At 39.6% G+C, this 19,119-nt stretch overlaps 1 protein-coding gene and 1 pseudogene across 2 annotated transcripts in view; both read right to left on the bottom strand.

The window, feature by feature from the left end:
- The window catches only part of FRY (FRY microtubule binding protein), a 449,258-nt gene that overhangs the window by 331,138 nt on the left and 99,001 nt on the right, over positions 1 to 19,119 (bottom strand). The gene's annotated exons all lie outside the window — the stretch shown is intronic.
- LOC100613272 (elongation factor 1-delta-like) lies at positions 11,123 to 18,537 on the bottom strand (annotated as a pseudogene).

The raw sequence follows: 19,119 nt of genomic DNA, 5'->3' as shown, positions 1-19,119 counted from the left end.
AAAAGGAACATATTTTTAAATAAGAAAAAGAAAAAGTAATGTTTGATATCCATAGCTAATTATCTTTATTCTAGTCACCCAGAGCACAACCAAGCCTTCAGAACATGGCATCATCCCACCTGGGATTAAAAGTGGCACCACACCCCAAATGATTAATGTAGAAATACATATTTGATTACGAACATGACAAGTCAGGAAGGCTAGACAAGCCAGGAATAGGTATGGGAGCAACTGCTATTAAATATTTAAACAGCACTGATGTACAATAAGTACAATATGCCAAACATGTAAAGTCTTTGGCCTAAGGAGTTTGCTGTCAGCTGTAAAGCTGGTTATTCCAGAGATATCTGTTATGTTGCTTCATTTGGTAAACAATCCATTCCATACATCAAAAAGCCATCGTTCAATAAGCTTTCTTAGGGTTAAGAATTTACACCCAATTATTTAATGCAAAATTTGTATATACTTGTCACCATATTAATAATTTTAGGAAATTCACTTTTATTTTATGACAAGTTTAAGATTATCTCCCTTGTTGAGTCTCTTTTCATCCTTTGTATTTTATTCTTCTATATTGTTGCACAAAACACAATTTTGCAACTATGGCATACATAATGACACAAGCAAAACTAAAGTGAATTAGAAAGTTTTGATTTTGTAAATCTGTGTTAGACAAGAGAAACTGTCATATAATCATAGCCAACAATATAAGCAGAAGCAAGATAAATTGGTAAATAATACTGACTCAAAAACATTATGCAACTTGATTGGCGCATGAAAAGCCTACATCATCTTTATCCAAAATATAGTAAGGAAAAGAGAAGTGAAAACAGTGATGCTTCCTTTGATGGAAAATGATTTTATTTAGCTCAGGTGAGGTACACAGGATATTGTATATTTCTCACTTACATAAATCTGTGTAGGACTCAAAGTAGTTAATAAGACAACAGGGATATCTTAAAGCAAAAGTAAAATAGCAAGAATCCAAGTGATAAGGGCTTGGAGAGAAGAGAGAAAAATAATATAAAATTAATACTAAGGAAGACTATTGTTTCTTAGAAAATGATTTAGTTCTAAGCATGTTTCCAATGGCTAAGACAGAGCAGGCAGTTCAGACAGATAGGCTAAATATTTACTCATTCATTCATTCATTCATTCTTCATTTATGTGATACAGTTTTCTACCTTCAGAAGGCTTGGAGCCTGGGTTGGGGATGGCAATACAAATACATATGTACAGACTTAAACACCATAATACCATGATGTACAAAGACCTGTGGAACAAAAGGCAGAATACAACTAAATCATGTGGGGGTGGGAGTGTGAGGGACAGTTTGAGAGATATGATGACATTTGAGCTTAGCCTTGGAATAGAATATGAGTCAGAGACAAGCAAGGTGGGCAAATGAGGAAGGCTGTATGAGAGCATAACGCCACTGGAATGCCATGAGGGTCAGAGAGCAGTCCATGGTGTGGTGTGACTGGAGTAGTGTGCAGAGAAGGATAAGGACCAGGAAAGAAAGCCTTCCATCTGTGTATGGGGCCAGACTGGGAGGGCTCCTGAGTCTTCAATGCCGTGCTGAAGAATGTGGGCTTGATTCCGAAAAAAGCTTAAACATGAGAGAGACACTATCAAGAAAAAAAAAAAAAAGGCAGATTGTTACAGAAAATCTACCAGTGGATGAGAGAACTACTTCAGGAATGCAGTTCTAGACTCCAGGAGTCTTTAGGATGGTAGACATTCCTGGGATCAGCTATTATTTTTATCCCACTTTAGAAGGAAGAATCCAGGGCACACTAGGTGGGTAAATTATTAGTTAGATTCACACACTATTAATGGAAGGAGGAGAATATAACATAGTTATGGGGATGAACGGCATCAGCATTTCCTGAGCACCCACTGTGGGCAGAAATCACTGGATACATGTGTCAAGGAAAGGAAAAAAATAGAAAACTTAGCTCTTCTATTCAAAGAGCTAATAATTAAGACAGAAAAATGACAGAAGCGTGCCAAAAGACAGTAAACTTCTTAGGAATAATACAGATATTTATTTATTCACACAAGAGTTGATATCTTCCTGAAAAGCATATATCCCATTTTTATAAAACGAATAATTTAAAATGCATTTATATAAGGAAATTTATCAATTCATAGTATGGATAATTTATACACTTGATAATCACCCTCCAATCAGTTTTCTGATTTTTTGTAATTAAATTATTTTTCAAAAAGCTACCCTCATTGAGTAATGCTGTTACTCAAATTAACATATGAACTTATCACAAACTATTAATTAATAAAAATATAAAATAATGTGGAACTCTGCTAACAAGATAGTCTTGCTCACTGATCCTTTAAGTTCCCTGGGTTGTCCCCAAACAAGTTTTATCTTCTATGTCCCTTAACTAAACCAGTCACTGTGCCTGTTCAAGTGAATACAACCATTTTCATAGCAAGAGAAATCCTCTTAAGACAGGAGAAATATGAGTCTTATCCCTTCCTAATGGGTGTACCAAAGTTTTAATTGATAGAGCTTCTAAAAAGAGCATAGTCTTTGGTAAGCAAGATAGTCTGAGCAACAGGATGATGCAGGGATGTTTAACTCCAATCACCACGCATATTTTCCAGGGCTCTGTTTGGACTAAGGTTTACCGTATATGCAAAAGAGAAAAAAAATGCTCTCTGGACTCCAACTGCCTTCTGCAGAGGATGAGTCTTGTTAGACTACAGAGTTTCTCAAAGAATAAGCTGAAGATCCCTCTAACAGAACCAAATCATGACTATTAAAAATACATATTCCTCAGCCAACCCCAAACCTGATAAACCAGCATCTGAAATTTTAACAAGATTTGCAGATGGTTCTCATGGACCCTTATGATAACCATGGGCTGAAAGGGAGCAGTCTCAGGTGGTCCTTTGGTTTATGAGGGGTACCTTGATTGGTTTCAGATGTGCAATGATAGGTCTGAAGAAGGGCTTGGGAGTAAGGCTGGAAAGAGCAGATATGCTCTATATGATCGAGGAAGAAGAAAATAAAATTCTGGGGACATTATGGTAAAAAGAAATTTGAAAGGAAAGATGGAAGAGAAGGAAAAAAGAGCCATCTTGATGGCCAGAGGTTGAATACTGGTAGAACACGCTTTAAGAAATCTTGAAGGGGAGGGTGGTTGAGAGGGCTTTTCAAGAATAGGGCCCTCTGCTGTTAAATCAAAGTTGTTTGTGCTGAATGAATATCTACTTCTGGAATTCTTTTTGTCTCTCCAGACATCCAGTAGAATCCACTACACATACAGAGGCTTTTATGATTGGGTTGAGTTTTTATTTGCAGAAATCAAGGCAAGAAGGTGAACTTCATTTCTGAACCCACACACAGTACAGAATAGAGACAATATCAGGGAAAAAAATCATAAACGACCAAAAAAGGAAAAACAAACAAACAAAACATTCACAGGAGCAGAAACTTAAGCACAAGGACCCATGTCCCTGAAAAGTTATAAAAATCTTTGGATTGAGCCTGAGACTATGTATGGAATGGAAGCTTGACCAATCTACTTAAATTTTAAGAGCAAAGTGCTCCCAGATGCCATGTGGGTTATATGAAGTCATATGATCTTTTCCTTCTACTACTCAACAAAACAAACAAAAAACAAATAAAATGACCTTCTACATATTCAAACTCTTGTGCTTAGGAGAAATTTGGCTTTGTATTTGTTTTTAAAATTTGCTTTATTAGAATCTTTTTTCCAAGGCAGTGATTATTTCTAACATCTCTCTTTAGAGGTGTAGTACTTACAGTTAGACACCTTTTTAAGCTGAGGACCACATAAAATAATAGGGTGACATCTTTTTCAGGGACTAAATTGAGCCCTGACAACCTACAAAAGGGGACCCACTTCCCACAAATGAGTAAAGTATTTTACCCATGACAGATGCAGGCCCCCAGCTGCTCCACAAGCATATTTAGGCCAAGTCTACTGTTTCCATTCACTGCCCCTTTAATTAGAGGTTTCTTAATTGATTTTTAAATAAGAATTTGGTTATTATCTGTGTGGGAAAAATGATGCACTTTATTGTTCAACTACTAAGATACATAGTAGTAATGCTGCTTTTGGTTACAAATTTTTTTAATATGAGAATGGAATAAACTTCAGAGAATATTTCGTAAAGGAGAACTTAAAGCTAAGAAGTTGCAATTTTTCACCCAGTTTCAAATTTGTTCTCTTAACTTTTAACAGATTGTTTTCCATATGCCTCAGTTTCCTCATTGTGAAATGGGAGTAGTAACAAATCTCAGTCTGTGAGGATGGTGACCATTTAGTAGACCCTTATCTTTCAAAAGGAATATTTCCTGAGACATATTCCTCAAAAAGGAATGTTTAGGATCCTGGTTTTCTCCTGGATCACATCTCTGAGGAGAATCACATTTCCTGTGTGTTTCCTTCAGCTAAAGCTATAATACCTTGAACTAAAATCTCCTCTTTTGCACCTAATGGCTATTTTCATCAAAGAAGGACTTTTTCTCTCTTAAGGACAGACTGCAAAATAAAACCAGTTGAGGTCTTGATGCTGTGCACTAGGCTAAGGCTCACCTGTGAGTTAAGTGTCTCACCAAGTCTGACTGACATGTACTTTTTAATACTTCCAATCTCTACACACCAGCCCTGCCCACCAATATCTGGTGCACAGCAGAGGGCATGTGGGTATTTAATAAACACAGGTTGATGCATGGATTGCTGGCCTCTGGACCCACAGGAAGGTGTGGGTATCATCTTCTTCTCACTTTTCATGCATACAAAAATGACCCAGAGGTTCTTAAACTAGGTTTCTGTGATGATCTCATGAAGGATGATGCTATAGAACATTATGGGAATCAGAAGACCCTCCATGTCAACTGTCTTTGTAGGTCTACAGTTTTTCATCTGTAAAATGAGTGCACTGAATTTGATGTTCTCTGTGATTTCTTTCAGATCCACAATTCATTGATTCTTTGATTCTCCACTGTGCTCACTGCCAAGTGAGTTATTTTCTTGTCTAAGTTCTTCAACAGCATAACTACCATGCACTTTTTGAAGCTTGATCTATAAACAAAAAATAGTAAATCCCCAAGAATCAATCTTGGCACATCTTATGTAAGATTAATAATTAGGAGGGAAAATAAGAAGGAAACTTTTGAGGAAATGCCATAGGCTTTCCAAGATGCCCTATCATTGATTAAAACAACAACAACAACAAACTGAAATAGCTCATTGATGTCCAGGCTTGGTAAGATCCAAGCTTGAAGAATCTATGTGACTTTAAAAAAATAAACATGTAATTCTATAATTCTGATAATTAAAATATTTTAAAAGTGGAGTATACATCTCATCTAATCATATTCCTTAAAAGCTGACTACAGAAATGTTGTCACTGGGATGAAATTCATGGCATTTCAAATTTTATAACTTTTATCTAAAGTCCTAAATGATACCATGGTTCTATTATGCGGCATTTAAATAGATGTTATGTGCCACTCCATTCAGCAATGAGTAACATGCAGCAATGTGGCACACTGAGGTTAGAATTGCAGAGTACAAGAGATTAGGGGTTCATAAACATTCCAGTTCGGGGTTGGGGCAAAATTCTAGTCAGCTGGTTAATGTGCATTTTGTGTACAACTTTTATGTATTTATCTATTTCATAGCATTTGTGAATCCCAAACTTCCACATTTAAAAGAAACAAAATCATAAATTGCTGCTTTGCTATAGCTCCTGAAAGAATGTAGTGAATTTTTGAGCAAATTTTTATCTACTTCTACACACCGTATTTTCACACATAATGAAAGTAACTCACAATGCTGGACTTCTATCTGAACATCAAAATGGCATATATTGGCATAATGTCTACCTCTGCTGCCCAACTACAACAGAGCTAGATCCTAACTTAATTTTAGAGCAATAAGAGGTAGACTGCCCTAGGGAGGCCTTTCAAGGAGAAGTGCAACAGAAGGAGTAGCCAGCAACTCTTAAAAGCCTCAATCTCTCTCTCCCTGTCTCGTTCTCCACTTCTACCCCAGCCAACATTCCTATAAAACCTCCAAAGGCAGCAGTTGGTTAGAGATAAAAGAGTCTGTTGTTGTTTTGGGGGGAGAATGAAACAGAAACCTTCGATTCTTACTATCTCATTTCATTCAATCTTCTGTTAATCCATCATTATTTTCAATGTTTGGGAACTTTCAAAGAACAATTTATTTTATTTTACTTTATTCATTTATTTTTTGAAATGAAGTCTTGCTCTGTCACCCAGGCTGGAGTGCAGTGGCACAGTCTTGGCTCACTGCAATCTCTGCCTCGTGGGTTCAAGCGATTCTCCTGCCTCTGCCTCTCAAGTGGCTGGGGATTACAGGTGCCTGCCTCCACGCCTGGCTAATTTTTGTATTTTTAGTAGAGACAAGGTTTTGCCATGTTTGCCAGGCTGGTCTTGAACTCCTGACCTCAGGTGATCAGCCTACCTTGGCCTCCCAAAGTGCTGGGATTACATGTGTGAGCCACCATGCCCATCCCAAAGAACCTTTTAAAGAAGGAACCCTTACTCATCAAATCAGCAGTGACTCACTCATACTTCTCTTCCTTTTAACCATCTAGGTGACATTTAAGGAACAACCTCATTTCCCACAGGCAAGCACCAAACCCAGTTTCTTCTCTGCAGTTTATCAGTTATCTAGCCCTGTGTGTATCAATCAACTTTTCAAAAAAAAACTACTTCACACTTTACCTGCTGGAAGATATGTCTGTGCATATAGGTGCCACATTACTTTATTTCTGCTGTTTTTTTCCCCTCCTTCCTCCTCCTTCCTCTTCTTCCTTCCTTTTTTCTTTTCTTTCTTTCTCTCTTTCTCTTTCTTTTTCTTTCTCCTTCCTTCTCTCTCTCTCCCTTCCCCTTCCCCCTCCCCCTCCCCCCCTTCTCCTCCTCCTCCTCCTTCTTCTTCTTCTTCTCTCTCTCTCTCTCTCTGCTAAGCATGTTATTTCTGGCATGGAGTTTTCTTTCTCTCCTTCCACCACCCCTATTTGTGCAGATTTTGAGTTTTCATTCTCAGTAGCCTCTTGAAGGAAATCATTCTTGCCCATTTCCCTTCCTCCCACACACCTGTTTGTGCATGTGGGAATGCCTGGTGTGGAAATCAGGAAGTGATATATTGCCAATAAAATGGCTTCTATCATTACTATAAATATTAACTTAAGCATAGTTAAACATACAGTTTTCAGTCACCTACTTTTTGTTGAAGAACTGAACAGCTTGAGTATATTTGAAACAGCAAATTTCTTTCTAATGTAGCAGAAAATAAGAAAAAATACAAGGCCATAACTTTGCAATGTTTATAGTTTTCCAAAACTGCCTTGCCTTTTGTTTAAATAATTATATAGTGATTCATGGCATCCTTATTATAAATAATCACATTTTGAGAATATTTCTTTTGAGAAGTTTCCAGATTGCTATTTGTTTCATATGGATGTGATTCAGTAACAAAAGAAAATATGTAGCTATAGTTTACCCTAATTCTGAGTAATGAAGTTTCTGTGCAGCACTCAGTATCACCGATGATATTCATTAACTCTTCTTCATTAAACATTTCTATATTTTATAATATCACTTGTATTGTTGAGAGCTTTTATTTTTAAAAACCTTGAAATGTTTCTCATTCATCCAACTTACTCTAATCAGCTGCCTCTAACAGGCACTGTTACCATTTTAAAAAATTCATTGTTGCATGTTCTCACTCACCTGTGGGAGCCCCCCCAAAATTTGAGCTAATGAAAGTAGAAAGTAGGACTGGGGGTATTAAAGTCTGGGAAGGGCAAGGGGGAGGGAAGGATGGGGACAGGTTGGTTTACAGATATAAAATTACAGCTAGATAGGAGAAATGAGTTCTGGTGTTCTGTAGCACTGTAGGGTGAATGTGGTTAATTATAACTTATTGTACATTCTCATAAAGCCAAAGCTGGGTGTGGTGGCTCACGCCTGTAATCCCAGCACTTTGGGAGGCCGAGGCGGGTGGATCACCTGAGGTCAGGAGTTCGAGACCAGCCTGACCAACATGGTGAAACCCCATCTCTACCAAAAATACAAAAATTACCTGGGTGTGGTGGCGTGCATCTGTAATCCCAGCTACTTGAGAGGCAGAGGCAGGAGAATCGCTTGAACCCAGGAGGCGGAGGTTGCAGTGAGCCGAGATCGCGTCATTGCACTCCAGCCTGAGTGATAAGAATGAAACTCCAACTCAAAAAAAAAAAAAAAAAAAGCTAGAAGAGAGAATTCTAAATGTTTGCAACACAGAGAAATGATAAATGTTTGAGGTGATGGATATGCTAATTACCCTGATTTGATCAGTACTCATTGTATATATGTATGGAAATATTACTCTGTATCCCATAAATATGTACAATTATTATATGTCAACTAAAAATAAAAGGAAAAAAAAAGATGGTTGAGAGGCACAGAGCGAGTCCTAATATTTTACCCTATGGTGTGAGCAGGATTTAGAACAAAGACCGTAATATGGGTATGTTTGGACCTCTGCACTCTGCAGTTCTGGTTTTTACAGTTATGAGTGGGGACACAGAGGCACTTTGCATATGATGAAACTCAAATTACAGGTTCCTCTCTTGCCAGAGAATACACTAAACTTCGAGGGTGGTAGTGGTTGGGTGGGTACGTGGAAGGGGACTGGATTGCAAGGGGAAGCAACAGAGGCCTGCCAGGCATAGCTGCCTCCTGCTTCTTACACGTGAAACTTAGAATAGTTTACAAATAAACTTCGATCTTTGAAGATCTTTTCCACTTTCTTTAAGTCAGTAGTTCTTGACCAGGGGATGGGACAAACATCAGATGAACCTGGGAAAATGTTCACACCGCAGTTAGATGCCTGGCTCAGTGTAGACTTGGTAAATCACATCTCTTGGCCAGTGCCTGTGGATTTTGGAAAACCTCCTCCAGAAATTCAGATTTGCACAATCGTTTGAAAACAAAAGCCCTAAATTGGTAAGTTAATATTCCTTTTGTTATGCAGGGGCTCCAATATACTCTCAAAAAACCAGAAACTGTTCCTGAGTTGGGACTTGAGGAGGGATATTTGACTTATGACCCTTTGCCACTTAGCTGTTTTTTAGAGGGTGGAGAACAGACATAAATTACAAAAAGCATACAAACCCCCAACTAAGAAACCCTGATGTGGAGGACACCTAAGGCCCCTGGGACTTTCCTGGAGGAAAATACTTCATTGCCAATTAGGGATTCTCTACCAGATGACATAGTGTCAGTATTGCCATTAGCTGGTGCAATAGGGAAGCTTAAATACTGATGTCAATGAAGCAGGAAAACCCAAATTAAAGCATTCTGCTCTCCTAGCAAAAAATTAGATAGGAAAGCAGATTACTGTGTATCAGTGTCTTAACAATGGTTGAGTCCTTGTACTGTGTTTTGCACCCAATACACGTGCAACAACATAGTTTAGATTTTTGTTGAATAGATGTAGTCTTTCTTAGGTATACCTTTCATTTATCCTTCGGCATCTATTTTGATACTTAAAACCTACAAATAGTGTATCTTGAAATTGCATCTTTCTTGCTTATAAAAATCAGTTACTCTAAAGCTTTATTCAGTATTAATTATTCATTAAGATGACTTTAGTCTGTCTTAAGTGTCAAGGTGGGAGAGAAGTTATTTGATAGCTGAGAGAACACACCAATAAATCTAATCTAGTGACAAAACTACACATCTTCTTTGTTGTTCCTCCATCTATGTGCTTTGAACTCCCAGGATGTTCAAGGGTACATTGACAATCAGTTGTTTAACTCAAAAGAATGAACACCACTTAGGATGGAAATTCTAAACATTAAAATAATGACTGAAAAATACTTTGACCATCTTTTTTTTTTTTTTTTTTTTGAGATGGAGTCTTGCTCTGTCACCCAGGCTGGAGTGCAGTGGGGCCATCTCGGCTCACTGAAACCTCCATCTCCTGAGTTCAAGCGATTCTCCTGCCTCAGCCTCCCAAGTAGCTGGGATTACAGGTCTGCATCACCATGCCCAGTTTGTTTGTTTTTGTTTTTTAAGACAGAGTTTCGCTCTTGTTGCCCAGGCTAGAGTGCAATGGCGTGATCTCAGCTCACTGCAACCTCCACCTCCCGGGTTCAAGGGATTCTCCTGCCTGTCTCCCGAGTAGCTGGGATTACAGGCATGTGCCACCAAGCACGACTAATTTCGTATTTTTAGTAGAGATGGGGTTTCTTCATGTTGGTCAGGCTGGTCTCGAACTCCTCACCTCAGGTGATCTGCCCTCCTCAGCCTCCCAAAGAGCTGGGATTACAGGCGTGAGCCACTGCACCCAGCTCTGACCATCTTGTAATGAAAGTTTTTATGTTCATGTCACCAAAAACTATCCATTTCATCCCATTTTTTAAACCTCTATTCCCAAATCTATATTCTTCCAGATTATAAAAAAAGATGGAGGTATAACAATTAAATACTTAAGCAAAGATTCCTTAGGTAGCTACTTTCCCCCAAATTATTTGAAAGAACGTTGGGTATGGCCATTTCTTTTTTAACTGAATAACTGGATGGCCACTATCCTCTCAAACACTTAAAAGCATTACTTAGACAACTACAAGTGCTTAAAAAGTATTACTGGAGTATATTGAGTAAATATTAAATTACACAGATATAAAAATATTTTCATAGTCCAGATATGAATATATAATTAGAGCATTATTTAGGAATGTGAGAGAAAATTATGTGGAAGCTCTCAAATCTGTAACTACACATTAGCTATAGAGCAACAATTGAAAAGGAACTGCTTTTAGGCCACATCTCTTCAAGTCATTTCTCAATATACTTATAAGGCAAGTCTTGAATTCAGAACCCTGTTTTTTGATTTTTTTTTTCATGACAAGGAGAAAAATCTAAAGTTGAGCTATAAATCTAACATTTTCTGCTCATACTGGGCTCACTATCAGTCCCTACATAAAGGTAAAAACAGTTTCCCCTTGCTAATAAATCATGCACATAAATAATATAGTATTAGCATTTTAGTTGTCCTTAAAAGTAACCAGGTTACCACTAATAGCTTCATTAAGTTTGTTTTCGTCCCTTTTTTTTTTTTTTTTTTTTTTTTTTTGCCGGTCTCAGTTTTTAATTGTGGCAGGGCCTCACGCACGCGGGCACACACACACACTCAGGCCAGATCTTGTTGAAAGCTGCGATGTCGACACTCTGCATACGCTCTTCAAACTTGGTGATCTCCTCCTCCAGCAAGTCTGTCCCCACCTTGTCCTCCACCACACGCTGAATCTGCAGCTTCCAGATACCGTAGCCCACGGGCACCAGCTTGGAGGCCCCCCGCACCAGCCCGTCCAGCTGGATGAAGCACACACAGGCCTCCAGGTGGGCCGTGTCCGTCTCATGGTCCCAAGGCTTGAAGTCCAGCAGGATGGAGGACTTGGCCACCAGCGCGGGCTTCTTGGCCTTCTTCTCCGCGTACTGCTGCAGCCGCTCCTCATTGGTAATGCCGCAGCTGTTGCCTCATTGTCGCTGCCAAACAGGTCAATGTCATCGTCCTCGTCATCCTCTGCTGGTGTGGCTGGCTTCTTGGCCGGGGGCTCCACTTGGCGCATGGGAGACATGTGCTGGGTCTGCGGAGCTGTGGCCCGGTGGCCGGGCAAGCTCTTCCCCAGCACGTTCAGCCAGGTCTCTCTGGTTGTCCACTTCCAGACTGGCGATCCGGACGAGCTCGCTGTGGTCTCCGCTGGGGCCGCTAGACGCCCCTGGGCCTAAGCTTCCGGCCAGGGATTTCGGGATGTTCTCTCTGGCTCTGGCAATATCATGGAGGATCATGCTGGCCTCCTGGAGGGAGGCGCCGGCCACAGGCCCGTTCATCTGTTCGTAGAATCTCCTTTCTGCATCGCCATATTTGAACTTGTGGAACCAGATCTTCTCACCTACTAGAAAGTTTGTAGCCATTTTTCTGACGCCAGCCAAGGACGCGGCAACCAGGGAGCAGGAATCGGGGGACGCAGGACGCCTAAGGAAAGGGTGTGTTTCCGTCCTTTTTTAGAACACGAAGCAAAACAAAACCAAAAACTCCATCCTCAGTAAACTTGTCCAATAAATAAATAAATTTTATTTATTGTATTTATTTATTGTAAATAAATAAAAAGTAAACAGGCTATCTCAGTTTTTGTTAATCAGTATTTTTAAACAGGAAAGGCCATATATATCAAATTTTAAATAAAAATGTGTTGACACTTAAAGGTTTTAAAATTTAATCTCATTAAGTAAATTACTTTCAAGTGGTGAGCTCATGTACAACATTATATATAAGCTTTTTTTTTTTTTAAATCAGAAGTTCATTCCAAGATTTTGTTAAAGAAAAGTTGAAGGGCTAAATTTCCAAAAGCAAGGTTTTAAACAAACAAAATTAGGTGGAGACATTCAACACAGTAAAGCTACCAGTAAGTTTATTAAACACAGACATTGATGTTTCTAATATTGTACAATTTTCAGAGGCCTCACATGACAAAGCCCTTAAGTTTAATGATTCACTTTGAGAAAATACATCTATATTGACTACAAAGAAGGGTTTCTATGTCATCCTTTTTAATGAGAAAGTTAAAATTCATGGGTGTTTAGCAGTGTCTCATTATATAGAATTTACATTAGCAGAGGGTCTGATTAGCAACTTTAGATAACTTTCCAACCAAGAAGAGTTGCAAAAGGGTTCCAATTGCATCTACCACCCACACATTCAAAGAAAAAGTACTAATTATGAAAAAAAAACCTTTAATGCCACCAAGGAATAAGAATAGTACAGTCAACCTCATTTGTGTATCATTTTGTAGTTATGCATTATCTCATTTGGGTTTAAGACAGCTGGTGAAACTGGTGTTTGCATTCCCATTTCACAGATGAAGAAACAGGTTCTGAGAGAGCCAGTGGCTTGTCCCAGATTACATGTTTAGTAAGATGGGGGATCAGAACATGAAACCAATTGTGAAGCAGATACTGACTTTGTGAAATCCCTGGGCTGAAGTCCTCTCATGACAGGAAGTGTTCAAACTCTTGTCTCTGAGGCTCCCTTGACTCTGGCCTTGAGCAAGGCCTGCCTGAGAAGCAGCTATTTAAGGAAGCTGCATGACCAGATGGGCAGGGGTGTGGCCAGCTGAGTGGCTGTGACACACTTCTTGCACGTCGTCTGTCTTCCACCTTGCCTGATGACTTCACCAGCTCTTAAGCACCTAACCCTGTGGTAAGTGTTGTGGGGAATACCACGGTGTAGGAAGACACTGTTCCTGTCCTCACAAACTGTAACCACTGAGCCCATTTGCAACCTAAGGCCACTGAATACAATCTCAGGAGGCACTCTCTTCATAGCACATGTTTATGGATGCCCTGACCATAAGTTCTGCATGTCTCCTGAAGGCCCCACTGAAACGTCATCAAACGCACCTGTCTGCAGGCTTCCAGAATGACAGAATTCTAACAGAGAACATAACACTTAAGGAGACACGCCTAATCACAGAGTGCCTTCACTGTGCTGTGATGAGGAGGCTCTGAGGAGGGAACCCAGACCAGACCCCCATCTCTACAGTTCCTTGACAGAGGCTGTTCACCCGAAGGAAGGTCAGAAAGCATCTAGCCACCATTGTTACTATGACTACCTTATGTTTCCAATAAAAACCTACATGCAGAAAGAAAACAAATACAGCAGTCTAACTTTAGAAATGCTCAAAATCCATTTAATTATAAAAATAAAATAATTTTAAGTAAGTTTTTTAGATTGTGGATTTGAGAAAAAAAAACAACTTGTGTTTGGAATAGAACTTTGGCTTAAAAACGAGAAGCAACGTTAGCCTACATGCTGGTGTTCCTGCTATGTGAGTCCTGGCCAGGGCTCTCTTTTCCTCTTGGTTGTGAACAGTCCTCATCACACTTGTCCTCTGACTAAGCAACAAGGAAGTACCTGGAGCTGCCTGTTTCCTCCAAGCAGATGGTTCCTTGCTTTTCACAACAGATAATTGTAAAATCAGCATGATAGTATAAGAACTAGCTGATTAAACATCCCAACTTGTTGGTTTAAGAGTGCTGAATGAACAACCCATCACACCTGGTGCCTGAGCCCCCCTTTTTTCCAGGTGCAGGGTGAGATGTTCATTTTAATCTGAGATGCCTGTGGGCATGATGTGTGTCAGGACCACTTCTCTCTCTCCCTTTTGCTTCCTTAAACCAAGCTAGGCCCACTGCTATGAACTCAGCTGCTGGAGTTCTTTCAGAAGGAACTAGCAAACAGGCTGCCTGTTTGCTACAGAGGCCTAGACTCTTAAGGCCTGGTCTCTTAGGACCCAAGACCATAGAACCTCAGCCAAATAACTCACACTAACATTCTATTGTTGAGGCTTTTTTAACAGAAAACAAAATGTTAGTTTAATGTTTTTATATAAATATGACTTTAAAATATATTGGTTTCTTCTTTTAAGATTCGTTGCTGTGACCACGAGGGTCATTCATTCCTTTACTCTGGAGATATTTATTGAGGTGTGCAATACGCAAGGTACCCTGCTAGGAAAATTCTTTCCCATCAGCCTAAACCAGAAACTGTCTGGTTTTCTGCTTTCTTTCCAAGGCCTAGAATGGTTCCCGGCATATAGTAGAATCCTAATAATGAATGAATGACACACTAAGATAAGCCATACCTGCATTTTCCCCCAACTAGAAGTTCAGATTGTTATAAAAATCAGTATAAAGACCTTTCCCTTTGGCAATCTCTATCTACCAACTAATTCTTTCTTGGAGCCAGAATCAGATAGGCTCCACAGAGTTGACACAGCTTCATAGCAAATCAGTTAATTAACCACTAGATGTTGATGGGATACCTACTTTGTGCAATTTCCCCCCTCCTAGACAAATAAGCCACGCAAGGAAGCAACTGAGATAGTCTCTGTTTTTCAGAGAGTTTTCATACAAACATAAAGTTACTATAATGCATCCCTGAGGTCAAGGAGGTGGCATCAAGGAAAACTAAAGGAGGTCAGAGGAAGAAGATAGAAGCCTAGGATTTGGCCTTTAACCAGCAGAAGAATGGAAGAAAAGGCATAACAGAAATGCAGGGTGTGTGTGTGTAATGTGCGTCTGTATGTTGGGAGGTGAGGGAGAATGCCACAGACGGAGTCTGGGAGAAGCCAGAGCACACAAGGTATACCAGGAGTTAATTCCATTCAGTGTGATTTGAGTCAATTGAATAAATATTTATTGAACGCACACTGTGTGCCTGGCATTGTGATAGGTACTAGGTATACAATGGTTAACAAGACTGATATCGTTCCTGGGTCACTGGCAAGTGGGAGATACGGAGAAGTAAACAGACAATGACAATATAGTGTGATAAGTGCTATGATAGGGAAAAGTCCAGGTGTTATGAGAAGGATGCAGAAAGGACCCAACCCAAACACTGGCATCAAGAAAACTTCCTGGAAGAGGGGATGTCAAGTTGACCCCCAAAGCCAAGGTAGAAACTGGTTGGGTGAAACTGTTCAGGTAGAGTATACAGTACTTACACTAGAATTGCAAATGTGAAGGACCATGAGGATCTGAAAGTGGCTGAATTTGTTGAAACACAAGGAGAAGGAGGGCTGGAAAAGAGGCTGGGGATGGAAGCAGTGGCCAGAATTTGCATCTCTTGTACTTCATAATAAAGAGTTTGGACTTCATCCTAACAGCAGTGGTAACCTTGAGGAATTTTACGCAAGAGAATGAAACAAGTGGATGTGCATTTTAGGTAACTATCTGCAGTGTGAGATGGCCCTAAAGGAGCAATGGGTAAAAAAAAAAAAAAAAGGGTAATATGCAGTTAGATCCTTGAAGTTTTATCCTTAACACAATGTAAGAACCAAATGATTATTTTGTGAATGAAGTGATCAGTGAATCAATCAATAATTCGGTGCAGGATTGAAAATACAAGACTTCAGGCAGAGGATAAAGTTGTCTGTATGTATATAAGGGTCAGAGTGTAGGCTGATTGGAACACTGACATGTCTTCAAGTCTTGAATCTCATCAGACAAATGATAACAGTTGACAATGGAGTAAAGTGGAACAGAGTAGAAACAGCTTCAGTGTTGGAGTCAAAAGACCAAGGTCTGAGTCTTAGTTTTGATGTTTATTAATTTTGAGATGTGCCTTAATTTCTCTGACCATTGGGTTCCACATCTATTATGCCTATTCTTTATGTGCCACTGCATAGCTAGAATGGGAATGGTTATCACAATCTGTGTGCATTTCTGTTTTCGGGTGGTATGCAGGCACTGTGGGAAAACTGATGGCCCAGTGGAGTTTCTAAATCATCCACTGTAAAAATCAGTCAGTTAGTGAAACCTGCCTGACTGAGGGTGGAGTCGTGGTTTACATAGCGGGGATTTAGAAATCAAGTAGCCAGTAAGTATTGCACAAAGTTTGGACAGGTGACTCTGTAACTTGTCCACTGGAGACCCTGGTGGAGAGGTTGGGAGAGGGGTGGGAAGCGCCCCTCTTCTGCTGCTGCCCTTAAGGAGAGTACTGGGCACAGAAAGAGCAGAAACAGGTGGTATAGTTGAGGGGTCACAGGGGTCAGTGAGGTAGCTTGGAGAACATACACAGGTAGTTAAGGACATAGTCTAGACTGGAACTCAGCTCCCTGAAGTTGAGTGCTCTTTTCACAACTCCACCTTGTCAAATTAATTATGTCAACTCAAGATCTTAGAAAGGACAACTTATGTAAGATTCAAGCCAAGAGGCCTTCTCATAAGTTTGTGGCTGTAGCTACCAGCCAGGGCCAGATGACCTTATAGAACGAGAGGGCAAAGCAGGAATGCTGGCTGCAGGAGTGAGGCATTCCCCTGGATCCAGTTGTTTGGAAAGAAGAAGGCTTCATGAAGTATGGGGGTGGGGCTATGTCGGTGGTGGCAGAGAAGTGCAGGATGAATTATAACATACCTGAATCCAGACATAATTAACCAAAGAATAATGTTAAGAGAAGAAAAAGCAAAAGGTGAAGAACTGCTCTGCAAGAAGGTTCTGGAAGAAGGGCTAGTGAACCAATTCATCAGAAAGTACGTCATACCATGTAGTTTTAGGAAACACAGCAGGCCTGAGCTCCTTGATACCCTCAGGAGATCAAGCGAACAGGCAGAAAGTGACTGTGCTCTGTGAAATACTTCAGGCACCCAAATGCTCCTCTTTCCAGCACTTTTCATATCATCCCCCTCTTCTTCCCCCAACACACTCACATGCTTACACCTTCTGGCCCACTCCAGGCTGAGTTTTGCTTCTTTTCTGCAGAAGAGTGTGACACTAGGGCAATGTCACTGAACTGAAGAAATTTATTAAAATAGCTTCTTGAAGAAATGTAATTTTGAGTCCCATATCTCTAAATCATCTTTATCTTCTCGCTTTCCAAAAGCAGTATAAAGAGTCAGCTGTTTGGGTAGTCCATATAATTTTTATGAAGTAAAACTCGACTAAATTATTTTTTGGTTTCCTACATTCATAGAGTTAGCCCTAAGTGTTGGGTTAACTCTATGAATACAGAAAACCAAAAAATAATTTAGTCTCATCTGTCCCCCATAAAGAAGGCTCCAATAAATTGATCAGCCATAACAAAAAGGCCACTTTCAGTTTTTCCTGGAAATTCCAAAGCAAATAGTATTAAAACCAAATTGGCTATATAATTCATATAATTTATACTCTCCAGTGATCACTTACCTCAATTAAGGTTCGCAGTCACAGGTATCTCTGACAATCTACATATCTATAATATCCACACATAAACATCTGGGGCAGACATCAGAGTCCCTTTATCAAGACTGAAATCCATGTCTCCTGTGCTCTAATATATTTCACCATCCACACTGTTCAGTTGAGCTTTTTACTACAAATGGTTTTAGGCTCTGATGCAAGACAGGAATTTGAAGCATGCATTGGAGTGTTTAATGGTGTTAATTTTTGGTGCACACAAACATCAACTTCACTCAACAATCCAATAATATTGCAAAAAAAAAATGCCAGAGAATGAAATACATCAATGGAATTCTTCAGGATTGCAAGCAAAGTAGTTCCACATTCCTGCTGATGCCAACAAATAATAAAATAGCTGCCTATTTACAGGTCCTTAAAGATGTTACAATCAATAAAGAAAATAAAAGGAAGAAGATAGTGTGCTTTCAGATCAAACAATTGTTCTAACTTTTATATTCAGACATGTTTATTTACTTAAAGTCTTCGAATGTAACCCAAGTTAATTTTAAATGAACATCTGATTGTAACAAGGGAAATATAATCTGTGTGTGTGTGTGTTTGGTTTTGTTTCAATTGGATGGTATAAATGTAAACAATTCCTACCTGGAAATATGGATGGTCTCTTCTTTGGGTGCCTCAGGTGAATGGGATCCAAGTTCTTAATGTTTTTTTGAAGTCTTCCTCTAATGTCATTTCCTATGAGTAGTTCAGGTGGCAGGCTACTCCTTCTTGATGATTTATAATCATTTTGAGATGAATTTAGTTTGTTCTTCGTTCTGGAATATAAATTGCTGTCATCAACTGCCATTGTGGGGGATACATTAGCGACTCTGAACAAAAATCCAAAAAGCCAAACCCAGCAGCAGCCACCGTCACAGCCACCGTTGCAGCCACCGCCGCCGCCCCAGACTCTGATGTTCTCATGCTTTACCCTGCACTTGTTTGGGAAGCTTAACAAGTTGATAGGCGTGGACTTTAACAGGTGTAGAATTACTAAGTAGCCCCTCCTTTCTACAGTTAATAGCACAGGGGAGGAGAGATAAAAAAAAAAAAAACAACAAAAAAACAAAAAACCATCAGTTGGCAGAAGACTGGGGAATTTGAACAGATGTGACTCAGAGTGGATGGTAACAAAAGTGGTGTAATGGTTGCTGCATGAAATTTCAGCTTCATGGGTGCAACACCATAAAGCAAACACAGTTCACTATTCAAGAATAAATGCCTACGTAAATTACAAGTCTAATTTTTTGTATCATTTCCCAAACTCTTACGGATTTTAAACAGTTTTGGGGAAGCGTTTTTACATTCCCTCATACCTTTAAGT

Source organism: Pan troglodytes, chromosome 14 (assembly GCF_028858775.2).
Source record: "Pan troglodytes isolate AG18354 chromosome 14, NHGRI_mPanTro3-v2.0_pri, whole genome shotgun sequence".
In the NCBI taxonomy this organism is placed as follows: domain Eukaryota; kingdom Metazoa; phylum Chordata; class Mammalia; order Primates; family Hominidae; genus Pan; species Pan troglodytes.
The sequence above is the reverse complement of the archived record's forward strand: the minus strand, read 5'-3'. Positions and strand labels throughout refer to the sequence as shown.